At 39.6% G+C, this 18,073-nt stretch overlaps 1 long non-coding RNA gene across 1 annotated transcript; it reads left to right on the top strand.

Moving 5' to 3' along the window:
• Positions 1 to 6,438: 6,438 nt before the first annotated feature.
• On the top strand, positions 6,439 to 14,749 carry LOC147577139 (uncharacterized). Its single transcript, XR_015255758.1, has 2 exons — positions 6,439 to 6,500; positions 14,593 to 14,749. It is a non-coding gene; the product is annotated as an uncharacterized LOC147577139 (long non-coding RNA).
• Positions 14,750 to 18,073: the final 3,324 nt, after the last annotated feature.

Here is an 18,073-nt window from a genome sequence, read left to right as displayed (position 1 = left end):
TGAGCACACACGTGCACACACACACGCACACACACACACACACACACACACACACACACACACACTGCACAGGAATTCTTTTATCAGTGATTCTCAACTGAGGTGATTTCATTCCCATCTTTCCCATGGGACATTTGGCAATGTCTAGAGACATTTTCGATTCTCTCATCTGATGGTAGGTTGCTACTAGAATCCAGTGGGTACAGGCCAGGAATATTGCTAAAAGTCTCATAATTCTCAGGACAGGTCCTGATAACAAAGAATTATCTGGTCCAAAGTACCAATAGTACTGAGGTTGATTAACTCTGCCTTCTATGGAATATAATTCTAGCAAGTTGCCAGAGTAGAACTTAGGTCAAGAATAATACCTGAAGGTATTCTTTTTACCCAGTCTGAAATGATTTAAAATTTTGAAGGGATCATAAATTTCCTTTTGGATGTAAAGGGACTTTAGGCATTCTGCCTTTCTAACATTCATTATTTATGAACAAACCATTTTAGATAGAATATGAACCACTCAAACCCTTCTTTGAGATTCTAACTGAAAACAAAACTTAGATTTTTGAGACTTTGCCTATTAGTTTTAATTTTCAACTCTAATTCTGGCTTCTAACCCAAACCTAAGGGATGTGTGTAGACACACACCCACATACACACACACACACACACACACACACACACACACATGCGCACACACTCAATGTCTTAGCTATTTCTGTAAGAAATCTTTTAAGGGCTTTCCCACATTGTTTTAAAGCTGAAAGTATGTATGAATGACCAAAGCCCTTGTCTCATTAACTCAAGGATAACAATTTACCTAGAACGCTGTGATCTCTCACACTGTATCTATAGATATGGGCTGATAGAAGTGATGAAACCTGCAGTGGATTCTCCGCCACACTGTCCTTAAGGAGGCTTAAATTTTCAAGCTTTCCCCTCCAGAACAAAGGAGAGTGCAATTTAACACAAAATAAGATAAATTGGTAATAACGCAAAACAAGTTAGAATTGCACACAACAAGAAATTGGACTTCCTTGGGGCAGAGAAAAATAAAAAGGCTGAAACAGGAAACCATGGAGAGGCTCCGTGCTGAATTTTTAAATAAGAATTTAAAAACCAGAAGTGGGTGAGTGATGCGCCATAGCTCTGGTTCGTACTCCAATTCCAGTTCTCCAGCTGCTCTTGGCTGGGACCGTCACCAAGTTTACTTATTCACCTTTCTCCCCCAAACACATCCCCTGAAGGTGTGATCACAGGTATCTCACCTTATCAGCAAGGAGGTACTCACACTTCCTCCCACGTGACAGAGGCTGTTTGTTTTTGCCCCTGCTCCAAAGCAGTGCTTACTAGTGATGGTAGAGGGGTAGATATTTGAATGCCTTCACAGACATTTACTACACCAGCTCAGGCCTGAGCATTCTTGTGTAACTGAGAGCAAGAGGGAGGGGCGGAGGGAGAGAGAGATACACACACAGAGGGAGACACAGAGAGAGAGGAAATTCTCGTAAATTCAAGAATCCATTAAGATCAACAAAATAGTTCCCCTAATCTATGGATGACACCAAACTCACAGCTATAATTAAGATCACTTTAGTTGCCTCAACAACAGATTAATTCGTCTTTTCAGCTTAAGGGTTGATGTCATGAAAGCAATATTTTACCTGAGAGAAATTGCTGAAATCTGTTTGCTTAACAAAGCAATTATTGATAACTTGCAATGGCTTACTGCTGCCCAACTTACCAACTGGTTAGCAAAAGCAGTCTCACGTCTCAGTAGTGATGTGTGCTTCTGTTTCAGGGAAGACTGGCAAATAATATTTTTTCATAGAGATAGATCAGAAGACAATGAGGCCTTAAACTATGAGATGTCCTATCTGCATAACGTGGAGGGGTTACCCAAGTACTAACTAAACACACTGTGTGAGTTTTCTGCCTCAGGAATCTTGACCCTTGACCTTTGATCAATTTCTCACTTCAAAATTACAGTGACGGATAATGGAAACAGATGTCTTTGACTTGTGGTGTCACAGAAACAGTATCTTCTCCTTTCGAAACCTTGACATATAGGTATCATCCAAGGAGCAGATAAATGAACTCCTTATGAAGTGCTCTCAGAATGCAGACATTCCCTTTGCAACCACAACAGAGAAACAGAGGCATCCCAGGCAGGCCTTCATCAGCCTTGAAGTAGCTGTTTTGTTTTTTCTTCTCCACACTCAGAAGTAGATAGCAGCTTCTGGTGACATTGGTTCATAACTTGAGTTCTCAAAATTATACAACACTAGTTCTGAAGTTATTACTGCACCTAATTCCCAAGGTATAACTACACTCAAATGACTCACAAGGAGAGCTGTGCCCTTCAAACCACTTTAAGGCATTTCTTCCTTTAGATTGTGGCAGAGAGAATAGTGCAAAATTAAGACTCCTTTCCAACAGCCATGATAATACCACCTGACATTTATAGAGTGTTGCAGCTTTTCAAAGTCCATTGCATTTCAAGTGCGTTGCAGAGAGAGGCAGTATAGTGTAATGGTCAAAACCTGGCTTTGGGGTCAAGGTGACACATATTTTCAGCAATGTAAAGGCTCAGTTTCTTGATCTGTAAAATATTAATATTAGCACCTAAGGTGCAGCATTATTATAAAGATTACATGTATGTAAATAACTTAGTCTTGTGGCTGCACCCTAGTTAGCATGCATAACTGATAGCTATTATTGGTACCACCGTAATGCAGGTGTCCTTTTCACCATTTATGTTTCATATATTTAGACCTTAAAATAGTCATTATAGATTTATTGCTAAAGCACAGAATTAAAAAAAAATCTACATCAGAACTGAAGTCCCTGGAAAATTGGCTCCACATTCCTGCAAGGGAGCACAAAAGAACGAGGCAGGCATTAGGATCATCTATGACCAAATAAACCACAGTCTCATTAAAAGCTCCTCCAAGATCATGGATTCCAGCTGACATCTTCTAAATCCTGTCTTCAAACATCAGAAACACTGGCTGAAAACATTGAAGTTATCAATTTTAAACTAGAGTCTAAAATTTGTAGAGTGCTGACAGAGCACCAACCAGTGCTCGAAAAGATAGACGATGCTTCCTATTTTTGTACTTCATGCCATCAGGAACACCTTCTTCAGGATCCTTTTCTGAGGTGCTAATTCATTAAACAAACAGCACGCATTACCCCAGGCACCAAATCCTTCAGGACGCTCCCAAGTTGCCCATATTCCTTGGGAGAGTTTGGGGGCCACAGAAAGCCCAACAACTGTTTCAGAACCTGCCACCTGGCGTGCCAAAGAATTATGCACAAGAAAACCCTGGCGGGGAAAATGCAAGATGCTAAACTAAGCATCTTAAAGAATAGATGTGAAAGGACTTAAAAGCTTTAAACCACCCAGCAAAATTCAAATTAGAAATGGATAGGTAGTCACATAAAGGATTTGAATTAAAATACAGAAATAACATACTGAAGCCTGACATTCTGGGGTAGCAAACCCATTCACTGATTCTGAAATGGAACTCTATTCTGATACTCCACATCTCATAGAAGTCCCGAATGCCAAAATTGGAACTTAGACGTGTATAAACCAGGGGGAATCCTTTAAATGATAGGCTCTCCTTGAGCATTTAAAAATATGACAGATCTTAAAAAATTGTATACATATATATTTTATAGAAATGCATCAAATTTGTGGAAAATCTAAGCCAATGTTGCCCTGAGAGAGGGCAATCAAGGAGAGCAGAGGAATCTTGAACATGGGTGCTCAATCTATTTATAGGCTGGAAAGGGCAAAGAATGTCATATCTGGAGTGAATTTGCCTTTAGAACCATTTCCTTTTTGTTTTCTCCCAACCCTGGCCACAAGCGCTTTCTTTTCTTCACCTTTTAGCTTTTCATTGAGAAAACTTGAGAAAAAAGTGAGACTTCAAGAGGTTGGTTTGAAGGTTGTAAGTATGTCCATCCAATGTGTTTAAGAATACTCTGCCATTTTGCTATTTCCACCTTTTCCTTCCCTTATGTCTATTACTATGGCTTTGGGTCTGGTGTTAAAATGTTAATGTGTGTGTGGGGGTGGGTGGATGTGTTCGATGGCTCTATTATTGGAGAATAATGTTCCTGAGATGGCATCACAGATGAGGTCATATTATTTAAGGAGTTGTGCTAATTATCTTGGTATGTTTTGCTTTAATAGAGATAAATATATTTATCCTCCAAGGTTTTCCTGACAACTATAACTTTCACTTAAGGTTTGCTTTTCTCTGACTCTTATATACCTTCTCTCCCCACCTCCGTAAACATGCACACACACACACACACACACACACACACACACACACACAATCACACACACATACACATGCACACACATTTTACAGTTCTGGAATGTCATTTTTTTTTTCAGAGTCTTCTAAATCTTTTAACTCTTCTCACTCTTTCTTTCTCTTTAAAAAAATTTGTTTTTCTTTCTTTTCCCAGGACCTGTATGAACCCCACCTAGAGTGTCCCTCTAATCCTCTTGTTTATTGCTCTAGTCATGAAATGTAATTTATTCAGTAAGCTTGCTTTTTTCCCCTCTGAGAATCTCAAAAAGGAAAAGTCATGAAAATTGCTTCTCTTGGTCAGCATTTCCACATGTCAAAGCTCTGATCAGGAAAGAGAAAAGAACCAATCTTTCTTTTACATGGGAATTGAATGATCTATACAAATTAGTTTGAAATTTGGGACAGAAAGAAGATTATTGGAATTTTTAAGTTTTTTTTTTCTTTTTTTCCTGAAAAGAACTGGTTCTTGAGGACATCATCTGGAACAGAGAGTGCATTATGATTTTTAAATAATTATGAAGGTGACCTGAGTAAACCTTTGATTCTAGAAAATTCCTTTTTAGAGTTACTGTAAATATTGACCAGTAGTTCATGAGTCGTGGGGATAAACAAGTTTTACATGAGTCATTCACAAGTGCCTTAGTGAACAAATTGTACTTCAGAAAGGACATGCGTGCCCTATAGGAGTTCAAACTATGGTATGCTGGGAATTCCAAGATGTCATCCGAATCTGAAAACCCTATTGTGATGCAGTAATGCTGCCATCTGCATTTTGAGGGTCTATTTTTTGACAAGGAATCTGAGTTTTCTGGCAAGCAGGATGCACATCAGAGTACACAAGAGCCATGTCTTGGTGACTTCCGCCTGAGAGCACATGCACAGCTTCCTGTTTTGGTCTGATAGCTTCCCCTGGGCTTTCATAGATGCAAAATTACTCACAAAGAGATGGGTTGCCCGGGCAAAAAAGTAGGTGTCTTATTTTTGGAAAGCTTTATTTCATATTATCGTTGTCATCTTAGTCTACTAAACCTATTTCCTCTTATATTTTACACTGACACTTAAAATGTCATTTCAACTGCTTGTAGGAAATACCGTTTTCCCTCCTCTTAGGCCGATTCCTCTTGTTATCTATTTTCTTTTTTCTCTCTTGGTGCTGCTGTAATATTACCACTTGATTTGCTTACAATATGAATGACCAGCTAAAATGTCTTCTGATATACGTGGTGAATTCATTTGGTCAGCCATTTAAAAATATTTGTGAGCCTTTCTTGTCTCCACATGTATATATACCCTGGTACAGAGATGCTTCAAACGTTCATTCTGCTTTCAAGTGGTTTACAGTTTGGGTTGGGAGTTATACTTACAGAAACTGTAGTACAAAATAAAAAATGATTGGCTCCTAAAAAACGTAAAGGTGAAGTACTATGAGGGATTTTCTCATGTAGTTTTTTGGCCATTGCAGATCTTCCTTTGTGAAGTGTCTGTTCAAATCTTTTGCCCATAATTTCTCATTGGATTTTTTTTTTTAAATTTTTGAGTTGAAAGAGTTGTTTATATATAGTCTGGGTGTAAGTGCTTTGTATGTATGTATTTATTACAGGATGTGGCTTGTTTATTCATTTTCTTAAGGTTTTAATGTTGATGAAGTCCACTGTATGTATGTGTGTGTGTGTGTGTGTATGTATGTGTATGTGTGTGTATATATATGTACATATATATATATATATACCTATAGATGTGTAGATATTTTTATTTATCTGTCAAAGGAATTTTTGCCTACTCTAGAGTCATGAGGATATATTTCTGATACTCCTGTGTTTTCTTAATGTCTAGGTCTACATCATAAATCATTAAGGGAAATGTACTTAGACGCAAATCAGAGCCAATAAGTTATCACTACACACTCACCAGAATGGCTAAAATTAAAGAAAAAACTGACAATACGTACTAAGTGTTGGCAAGGATGTGGAGTAACTGGAATCATCACATACAGATGGTCCCCAAATTTTGATGGTTCAATTTAAATTTTCGACTTTACGATCAGGCAAAAGCAATATGTGTTCAGTAGAAACAGAACTTCAAAATTTGAAATTTGGTCTCTTTCCAGTGAGTCACAGTGACAGGATCCTCTCGTGTTGCTGGGAAGTGGCAGCGAGCTGAAGCTCCCAGGTAGCCACATGGTCACTAGGTCAATAGCGAGTACACGTACAGCAATTCTGTTCACATGTGATCATTTTGTTTTCCACTTTCAGTACAGTATTCAATTAATTATATGAGATATTTCAACCATTCATTATAAAATGGGCTTTGTGTTAGATAATCTTGCCCAGTTGTAACCTAACATTGGGTGTTCTGAACACATTTAAGGTAGGCTAGGCTAAGCTTTGATGCTTGATGGATTAGACATATTAAATGCATTTTCAACTTAGGGTATTTTGAACTTACAATGGGTTTATCATGAAGCAACCCCACTGTAAATAGAGAAAATCTGTACTGGTAGTCGGAATGTAAAATGATGAAATCACTTTGGAAATCAGTACAACTATTTCTCATATAGATAAACATACACCAAACCTATGGGTTAGCACTTACACTTTCAGGTTTTACCCAAAAGAAATGAAGACATATGTCAACAAAAAGACTTGCATAAGAATGTTCATAGTATCCTTATTCATAACAGTCAATCATTCATATGTCTGTCAATAAAAGGGTAGATAAACAAACATTGATTTTTTTTTATACAATGGACTATTACTCAGCAGCAAAAAGACATATAATACTGATACACGTAAATAATCCGGATTATTTTCAAAATGCTCACTAAGGAAGCCTTCCACAAAAGAGTGTATGCTGTATGATTTCATTTATATGAAATTCTGGAACAGATGATATCCTCTTGTGACAAAATAAATCAAAGCAGTAGTTACTCTACAGGAGGGGGTGACTAGAACAAGGAAGGAGAAAACTTCCTGGGCTATTGAAAGTGTTCTATGTTTTGACAGGTGAAAGAGTTGACACAAGTGTGTAAATTTGTCAACACAACGGATGTATACTTAAATTTGTGCATTTCATTGTATATAAACAATAGCTCAATAAAAATGGTGACAAAAGCCCAAAGGGCCCAAATTTAGCAGCTGATTGGTCAGAAATATGACATTTGGGTTTAAGAGTGGTTTTTGTACTCAGAGCGCCCTGAATTCAAATTATAGTTCTAAAAATTATTAACTATATATGTTTGTGTAAGTAACATAACTTCCTTGAACTTCAGTTTTCCATTTGCAGAACTGGAATAATTTCTTCTTTCAAGAGATGTTGTGAGAATGTTTATAAAGGGCTAGTCACAAGGGCTGGCATAGTGTGTTAAATTAATGCCACTTGAATAATTCTCCTTTTTTTCCCTTTATTTTTTCTTGTTATTATTGAGTGACGTGTCAAATACAATTGTGAGGTTTTGAGGTACAGTGTTTGGGAAGACGGTAAATTGTCAACAGAAATACAGAACACACTGGCAAGGTCATACCTGAGAGACAATATAATGGGTTCTCTTTTGAACCTAATGAATTTGAGTAGAGCTGTTCTGAATGGAGTTGGCAATAAGGGGTCTGGAATTGAGGGGAGAAATCAGAAACGGAGCTTTGGATTTGAGCTGTGATGAACTGGTAAACCAGTTTTCCAGGAGGGGCGGGGGGGCGGAGGTCTGATAGGTGGTATTTGCTGATTTCTGTGCTGTGAATACTTCCAACATGGCCAGTTTCAAGTTACCAAACCAGTTTGCAAAATTCCTGAGTATTTACCAATCAGCTCTCTCCAGCTGGTGCCTGCCGGCTCTCTATTCTAGTAGATCTGAGTCATTTGCTGAAGCAGAGCAGGGGAGAGAGAAAAATCTTTTCTCATCTTGTACCAGGGCCTCTTGCCTAGAGGATAACAATGCATTTAAGTTCTTTTGCTATGGGTCCCCATTTCTGAGTGTCTCTCCGGGGCTCACACCTTTTTTCTGCTGTGGAATGGAAACACCTTACGTCCACTGCTTTTAAAGAGGGCCTTCACGGCACAGTGGCTTATCCACTCTCCAGTTAACATAATACCTTTTCTTTATCCTTTTATAATACAGAGGCTGCTCTTTCCAGGGATATCCAGCAGGGACGTCAACCTGGAGGGGTTCAAGCATAGCCCTAACCTGTAGAAGGGCAACTAACTCCTCCCTCGCTGCCTCAGACAGCATCCTATGCTGGGGTCCTGCCTCACTTAAGATTTCCCTTCTCCCTTGCTGGAGAAGAAAGGAACACTTTTCAAACTGAGTTTGTCATCTCTATCTCTCATCCAATCCCCCATCCAGTGCACAGGTCTGTGTTTGCATGAACTGCAGGTGTAGACAGGGTTCAAGTCTCTTTCCATGGGTGTTGGAACAATGACAAACCATGGGATGAGGTTAAGCCCGTATTTAATGTAATTGAGCTGTCCGTGGCTATATGGACATTTTGTCAAGAGCACATGGGTACTGGGGTGCCTGGGTGGCTCAGTTGGTCAAGCATCCAACTTTGGCTCAGGACATGATCTCGTGGTTTCGAGCCTTGCGTCGGGCTCTGTGCTGGCAGCTCAATTAAAAAAAAAAAAAAAAAAAAAAAAAGGGAAAGCGCATGGGGACTAATTCTTAACCCATTGGCCAGCTAAAATGCTCCATTAAACATACATTTCCAGAAATTTTTTGTCCGAAGAATAAGTATTTTTGCACAGATGTTTCTTTACATTATTTATTATAAAACTAAACTCAAACAACCTATGTGCCCACATTTCTGTATTATAATATGACATACCCATTTAAAATAACATTATGTAGTCCTTAAAATTTCTTATGAAAATTTTTTATTCACGTGAAACATATTTACACCACAGTGAACTATTTACCATTTTAAGTGTGTTAAAATAGTAAAGAGAAATCACTGGAAATAAATTTCTTTCTTTTTTTAATTTTTTTTAATGTTTATTTATTTTTGAGACAGAGAGAGACAGAGCATGAACAGGGGAGGGGCAGAGAGAGAGGGAGACACAGAATCTGAAACAGGCTCCAGGCTCAGCGGTCATCAGAGCCCGATGTGGGGCTCGAACTCACGGACCGTGAGATCATGACCTGACCTGAGCCGAAGTCGGACACTTAACTGACTGAGCCACCCAGGCGCCCCATGGAAATAAATTTCTCAAACTACTTACTGATTTTCTTTTGGTGGTCAGATTATGAGTGGTTTCCTTCTTCTTCAATATGTGCTTATGAACTTTTTAAAAATTTCTGCGCAATGAGCAAAAAAATCTCTCTTTTTTTTTTTTAGTTTATTTATTTATTTTGAAAGAGAGGGTGAGCAGGAGAGGGACAGAGGGAAAGGTAGAGAGAGGATTCCAAGCAGGCTCCCTGCTGCCAGTGCAGAGCCCAACGCGAGGCTTGAACTCACAAAACCATGAGATCATGACCTGAGCCGAAACCAATAGTTGGATGCTCAATCGACTGAGCCACCCAGGTGCCTTGCAAAAATGTCTTTAACAAAAATTTCTTAGGGCTCCAGAGACTGCACTCGTGTTCTGATACCTTTGGTTTATCCAGTCCAATTTTTTAAAGTTAAAAATCCATTTGAAGTCCACATTCAAATTTTTTCTAAAACACATAAGACATACGTCTTGTGTCATAAAACCGAGGTCTTTCAGTCATGTTTTGTAGTAGTGTTACTTCTTTGGTTATTTCTTTCTACACTTCAAGAAAGGAGGGTAGATAAAAAAAACAGGAGCCTAAGTTTTCTTCCCTGCGAAGCCCTTTTGATTTGTAGGTAATTCAGATCTTCAAACCTTCAAAAAGATGCATTTCAATATTCTTGAGTTGTATTTTCCCAACATTTTATTATGGAAAATTTCAAGTGTCCAAGAAAGGTGGAAGGAATGTTGCAGTGGATACTCATAAATCTACCGGCTAGATACTGTAGTTAACATTTTAATATATTTGCTTTACCACATATCTATTTGTCCACCCATCAGTCCATCTTATTTTTTGATATGTATCAGAGTAAGTAGCAGACATGAAGACATTTCACTGTTAAATACTACATCATGCATATGTTTAGCTACAATTCAATATCTTTTACATTTCTTGTCTTTCATGGTAACATTTATATGCAATGGAATGTACAAATCTTTTTTTTAATTAAAAATTTTTGTAACATTTATTTATTTTTGAGAGACACAGAGAGACAGAGCATGAGCAGGGGACTGGCAGAGAGAGAGAAGGAGACACAGAATCTGAAGCAGGCTGCAGGCTCTGAGCAAGCTGTCAGCACAGAGCCTGAGGTGGGGCTCGAACCCACAAACCGCAAGATCATGACCTGAGCCGAAGTCGGATGCCCAACCGACTGAGCCACCCAGGTGCCCCAAATGTATAAATCTTAAATAATCATTCAGTGAGTTTTGACAAAACATATACTTGTGTCGCCCAAATTCCCAGGAAATTCCCCCATGCTCCTTCTCAGTAATCCAGGCACTGACCCTCCCAGAGCTGACCATTGCTTCTATTTGATTCTATTAAATAATTATTTTTCCAAGTCTAGAACTTCATATTAATGGAATCATATACCACATAGTCTTTTGTGTCTGGCTACCTTCACTGAGCATAATGTTTTGGAGATTCACCTCTGTTGTGTTTCTTGTACAAGACTTTTTGTAGACATCTGTTTTTATTTCTTTTGGGTAAATACCTAGGGATAAAATTGCTGTGTTATAAAGCGGTATACATTTAGTTTTATAAGAAACTGCTCAACCTTTTCCTAAAGAGGTTGTACCATTTTATATTCCCGCCTACAATTAATGAGAGTCTCATTTGCTCCATATTCTTGGCAACACTTGGCATTATCTGTACAGTCTTTTTTACTTTTATGTTTTCAAATTTTTGTCCTTCTCATGGGTGTGTAGTATTAACTTGTAATTTTAAATGTGTAAACACTTGGTCGGTTTCTTTGTTGTCCAAGTGGGAAAAAAGGCAACAGCCAAGTTTTGCTCCAAGAGACCCGGCCTCACTGAATCTGCAGAACATTGAAATTGGCACAGCTCCAGCATTTTGTAAGAATAGATTTTTCTCCCATGGGGAACTCTCTTTTCTCAACACTTGAAAGGTATTTACTATAGGCTCCCTTTATAATTATCTGCAACATGATGGTTGGTCCTCTCCTCCCAAAGCCTTCTCTTCTGCTTCTCCTATGTCTCATTCTCCTTGGACCACGGGTAGGGGTTACAGAGTTGCTTCATATATTCCAGATATCTCTGTTAGGTAACTTGTCACATGTAGACATTTGTGTCCATCCATGTCTCATCTCTCCTCTTAAGCTATAAACATTTTGAAGGAAGGACAATATTTAATTTACCTTAGCACAGTCCCCTGTATATGGTGTGTGCTCACTGGACATTTATTGAATGGGTGATTGAATGGGAGGTGATGGAGTAGTTTTGAGCACAGGCCCTGGGGTCAGACTCCACTACCTATGAGCTGTGTGATCTCAAGAAGGTTACTTATCCTCTCTGAGCCTCAGTTTCCATCCAAAAACAAAAAACAAACAAACAAACAAACAAAAAAACCAGTGAGGACAATGAGAATACTTACTTTGCTGAACCCAAGTGGCAATTAATGAGATAATTTTTTAAAGTGCCTAAAGGGGCGCCTGGGTGACTCAGTTGCTTAAACTTCTGACTTCAGCTCAAGGCATGATATCACGATTTGTGGGTTCGAGCCCCACATCAGGTTCTGTGCTCACAGCTTAGAGCCTGCAGCCTATTTCAGATTCTGCGTCTCATTCTCTCTCTGCCCCTCCCCCGCTCATGCTCTGTCTCTCTCTCTCTCTCTCTCTCAAAAATAAATACTAAACATTGAAAAAATTAAAAAAAATAAAAGTGCCTAGAAAAATGTTTAAAATGAAGTAAATATATATAAATAAAATGAGGTTCTTAAATACAACATCATAGGAAAAAAAACTTGCTTTCTAAACCTATATCCATCCTGTGATATAAAAAAATTTCCTTAAAAAAACACAACACAAAAACCAACAACAAACAATTGCAAGCATTTAACCCAAACTGATTCTTCAAGTACTCTAGTCATGTGATTCCAGAATTTGGTGAACAGTCTATTTACCTGCTGTAATTCTGTAACCTTTGATCACATGCCTTTCACCCTTTAGACTAGGCATGTTCGTAGCATTTAAAAAATAAAATCTTGGCTCTTACATTGTCTTTCTTGAAGTACCTTCATCAGAGGTCTGCAATATTGGGGATGAAAACTTTATTCCCCTGTTCCTTTTAAAGAGAAGGACAATTAAATCCTTAATGGTCCTAAGTATCATTTAACTTATGTTACATTGAATTGCTTTACATAAGAAAAGAATGCATCTTTAACAATAAAGGAAACAGGAAGCATTGATATTAACAATAGGTATGGTCGATAGGACCTACATCTTCTGAAAAGTCATGCTATACAACCTTTAAAGAAGGCTTAGGGAGGGACGCCTGAGAGGCTCAGTCAGTTGAACATCTGATTCTTGATTTCGGCTCAGGTCATGATTCCAAGCTTGTAGAATTGAGCCCTGTGTTGGGCTTGTGCTGAGTGTGGAACCTGCTTGAGATTCTCTCTCTCTCCCTCTGCCCCTGTCCTGCTTGCATGCTCTCTGTCTCTCTCTTAAATAGAAAAAAGTTGTTTTAAAATGATTAAGAAAGAGGGGCGCCTGGGTGGCGCAGTCGGTTAAGCGTCCGACTTCAGCCAGGTCACGATCTCGCGGTCCGTGAGTTCGAGCCCCGCGTCAGGCTCTGGGCTGATGGCTCGGAGCCTGGAGCCTGTTTCCGATTCTGTGTCTCCCTCTCTCTCTGCCCCTCCCCCGTTCATGCTCTGTCTCTCTCTGTCCCAAAAATAAATAAAAAACGTTGAAAAAAAAAATTTAAAATGATTAAGAAAGAAAGAAAGAAAGAAAGAAAGAAAGAAAGGACTTAGGGATTTTTCTACTGCAGGGATTTGAAAAGAGAAACATGGAAGGGTCCTGAGAGCAACTTCCTGAAGAGGAAAAGGCTAGATGATTTCCCAGATTCTACAGTACCATACCAGTGATGGTATGACTATCTTTTTCTTCACTGGGCTGGATTCCGTAAGGAAACATTTTATTTTCTGGAGTCAGAATGCATGTGTTTGTCTCCATACAACACGGAGAAAACATGCCCGTAAAATCAAAAGAGAGCATTGACCACTGTGACCTGTTAACATGTTTCTCTGCCTCTCTTCGGATGAAAGATTTCAAATCTCATCATTAATGTGGCGAGAAGTATTGAATTGGAAAACACTAATATTGTCTTTCCAGATCGATTCATCCTCGGTTTGTCACATCAGAGCAAGAGAGGAGATATTAATGGTCACCTTGGCTGTTTTCTCGTGACCTCCAACATGCCTCACATTTTAAATTGAATCCGGATCGGGGTGTCTGGGAGCAGGGAGTGGAGATCCACAGGGTGCGGAGTAAAGTAAAGGCTAGATGTGTCCCCTTGGTATTAAAAGAAGGCTTTGCAAGCAAAAAAAGAAACGGTGTTTGGTAAAAATGAGTGCCGTTTCCCCCTGCTTCGGTATCTGCTTGCTTTCACAATGGCCGCAGTGTTTTTCTTTACCAGGTAGGTGGCCTCTCCATGTATCGATGAGGCGCTGCGTGAAAATGTGCCTCCTTATGTCGGAGGGAAATTTGCTTTCACTTCTTTCCCCGGCTCTCTGTGCCTCCCTTTGTTCTAATCATACACGTGAGGAGAAAAGCCAGTGATGGCAGCAACCATTTTCTTCTCCAGCCACTTTTTGGAGTTAATAATTCACACGGATCTTTTACAAACTCTCATTTTATTCTTAGAAATGGCCTTATTGCTAACAGTCTGCTCTCCAGTTGTACTTTATCAAACAGCAGATCTGTTGTAAAATGTGATGACTGGATTTCATCTGTTTTGCCACCCCCTAAGAATTCATTGCCCACAGTGCTTCGACTGCTGTTATAAGAGACGGTTTAATTTTTGTGGTACATTGATTGATAACTGGGCTCCCTGGTAACATGGCCTTCCTTGAATAGGACCGCTGTTTTCTAGGTCTCAGATCCCCTGAAGATGCTACATAACTCCCTGTATGAAACAAATCTTCCACACCCTAATAGTAATATCCCGAATCCCCAAGTGAACAGATCGCACATGCAAGTGCCTGTCGGTATCTTTATGCCTGCAGGTGACACAGATATGGGAAGGAAAGTCCCCCAGGTCTCAGATATGATGGAATCAGAGACACAGAAAGACAAACAAACAAAACGGGAAGACTTGCCACGATTCCGAAAAGTTGTCTAAATTGGTCCCTATCGAGTAATAAAATCACAGGTACTTCTTCACTCCTTGACTAATTTTCTGTTGCTTTCAGGTGAACGATGTAGAATCCCTGCTATGTACCTTCAAATTAAAAAAAAATAATAATAACAACAAAAGAGAGGCGAGAAAGAGTTTGCAGAGAGGAGAATTGTAAAAATCAGAAAAACAAAGGGCAGGAGGATTGGGCTGAAGGTTTGGAATCACCAAGCTGTGGGACCCATGTTATCATCAATTTATGAAAACGTCATTTAAAAAAAATTCACATCATTCTCTTTGATATGTCAAGGTCAAGAGACTTCATGTTTGCATATACTTTGAAGAAGGGGACAATGATATAGGTTCTAATAAAATCAGCACTACTGAATAGTGTATTTGCTAAGCCCACTGCATGGAACAGAGTTGGCGGGGGGGGGGGGGGGGGGGGCGGTGATTGGTATAATTTCAGCAGGTAATTTCATACAAAACAACTTCTTAGCAGCCTACCATGCCTAATGATTTGAGTGAAATTCATTTCTTCCCAGTTAGTGCATGCCTAATGCACACGGGAGCAATGTTAAAGTTGGAAGGTCACGAGTTCTAGCCCAACATTTTACGTTGCTTTGGTAATGATCAGGCATGCTCTTCCTGTGGCCATTCTTGTATCCATTCCCAGAGCAACTCTTATTGGTCTTATCTTCTTCTTATTTCGGGTAAGTGAGAAGGGTTAGATAAAACGATCTCTGTATTTATTGAGCATTGTTTATTCATTCCACAAATATTCATTGAACACCCACTGGGCTTCTGGCACTAGAAGCTGGGGATTCTGTAGTTTTCTTTATAAAACAGAAAAAAAAAAAAAAACTTCTGCTTCCTGGATCTTATATTTTAGTGAGGGAGACAGTAAACCAGATATGTAAGTAAAGTAAATGTCATGTTTGATAGTGAGAAGGTCTAATAATAAATAAAGAACAGAAGGAGGGGAAGTTTTAGATAGAATAGGTGAGGGTAGCCTCACTGAAAAAGTGGTTTTAAGTAAAGACCTGAAGAAAGCAGAACTAGTCATGTAGATATCTGAGTGATGAGTAATCTAGTCAAAAAAGCAAGCACAAAGGCCATGGGACTAAGGCATGCCTGACATTTTTGTGGGGAAAAGCAAAGCAAACAGACTGGGATTACTAGAGTGGAATAGACGAGGGGAGCGTTATAGGAGATGACGTCACAGAGGTAATGAAGACCAGACCAGGTAGGACCTTATCAATCATAGAAAGGAATTGGGATTTGATTTGAGTCTCATGGAAAGCCATTAAAGGGCTTTGTGCAGATGACTGGGATGATCCTTTTTTTTTTTTAATGTTTATTTATTTTTGAGAGAGAGAGAGAGAGTCAGAGCCTGAGCAGGGAAGGGGCAGAGAGAGAGAGGGAGACACGGAATCGGAAGCAGGCTCCAGGGCAGAACCCGCCATGGGGCTCAAGCTCAAGAACCGGGAGATCATGACCTGAGCCCAAGTCAGACGCTTAACCAACTGAGCCACCCAGGCACCCTGAGATGATCCTTTTGATCGAATCACTCTGGATGTTATGTTGACTGAGAATCCGTGGAAGCGGTGCAAGGATATATGGAGGGAGATCAGTTAGAAGGCTACTGAAATTATCCAAACATGACTGGATTAGGGTGATGGTAGCTGGGGGCAGTAAGCAGTCTAGTTCTGGGTATACTTTGAAGGTGAAGACAATAGGATTTGATGATGGCTTTCAGAGTAAGAGTAGAGTTAGGAATGCCACCATGATATTGATCTGAATTACTGGTAGAAGGGAGATTCAATGAAGATGGGGAAGATTGGAGAAGGAGGTTAGTGTGTGTGTGTGTGTGTGTGTGTGTGTGTGTGTGTGTGTGTGTATGTGCATAAAGATTCTGATTTTGGCCATACTAAGAGAAATATATCTATTAGATATCCCAGTGAAGTTAGCAAATAAGCACTTGGACATGTGGAGAAAGAGAGGCCCAAGCTGGGGATAGAAATATGAAGATCACCAGCATAGAGATGGCATTTAAAGATCTCTTGAGACGGGATGAGATCATTTAGGTCACTTCTTAAAGAAGTTCAGGGAGATAAGGAGAAATCAGCCAATGAAGCTGAGAAGGAATGGTGAAAAAAACTATGAGGTTCTGGAAGCCGAGAGAAGAATGTGTTTCAAGGCAGAAATAGTGATCGGATGTGTCAACTGTTCCTGAAAGGCCTAATAAAATGGGAGTCATCAGGTAGGATTAGCCATTGCATTGAACAAAATACAGTTCATCAGTGACTTTGAGAAGAACTTAATTCTGCTCGGCTCAAGCTCTAAATACACCTCATCAACCTCTATGGATTAAGTAAGAAGATGGGTTCAGATGTAAACAACTTGTTCAAAAGCAAGCTGGAATGAGAGAACAAGATATTGAGGAAGAAAGTTCTAAATTCCTTACCAGCCACACCTTACAAACAAAAGTGTGGAAATGATGTGATATTTAAGACAAACAACTAAGCAAAGAAACAAACACATGGAACATCACCCAGGTAGGATTACCATAGGTACTAGGCTTCAATAGAAACCATGACAACGGGGGAAAGAGGCCTTGTAGGGACTCTGTATGTATGTGTGTGTGCTCTGCTTTCTCAATGTATTTGTCATGCTGTGGCCTTGGCAAAAGCAAGAGCTAGGGAAAAATAAACAAGGGATTCCTTATCTTTTGGAAAAAAAAACCCAAAACTAGTCTCATGTAAGTGGTTAAAAATCCTCTCTGTAGTTCTCGATTTAAATGTAAAGATTCAATTGAAAAATACCCGGGATTGCAGTCGTGGCGGTGGAATTGGTAGAAAAGTGTACTTATGCTGTGGAGTGGGGCGTGGGGATAAGCTGGGCCAAAACAAGAGCACATCCCTTTGCCTTGTAGAGAGTCTCAAAGTCAGTCTGATTGGAATGAGAACTGGGAAAAGGGCAGAGAGATGGGAGGGGGTACCTTTGCCCAGGAAACACAGGAAACGTATGAAGAATGGTGATGGTACCACTTTCCATATTTGGAATTGCATTTTTTTGGCAGCCTCAACTAATTGACGTATAGTTTTTAAAAAGAAAGCTGCCCCAAAGCTCTTGGACTGTAGGCCAGCCCTGGTGCTGCCTCGCAGGACAGAGGGGGACATTAAACACACTGATTTCTACTGGTCCTCTGCGTGTCCCTTAACGCAGGGACAAGGGATTTACTCAGTAAGTGCTGACAAATCCAGAAGTCAGGTGCAAGGGGGAGAGTAGAAACAAAGCTGAGAGATGATGACCCATGAGAGAAACAAAGAACTTAACTTTAGCTCCTTAAATAAGCCCCTCAGGAGCAG

Source organism: Puma concolor, chromosome C2 (genome assembly GCF_028749965.1).
Source record: "Puma concolor isolate L17-30 chromosome C2, mPumCon1.1.hap2, whole genome shotgun sequence".
In the NCBI taxonomy this organism is placed as follows: domain Eukaryota; kingdom Metazoa; phylum Chordata; class Mammalia; order Carnivora; family Felidae; genus Puma; species Puma concolor.
This window is presented reverse-complemented; position numbering and strand designations above follow the sequence as displayed.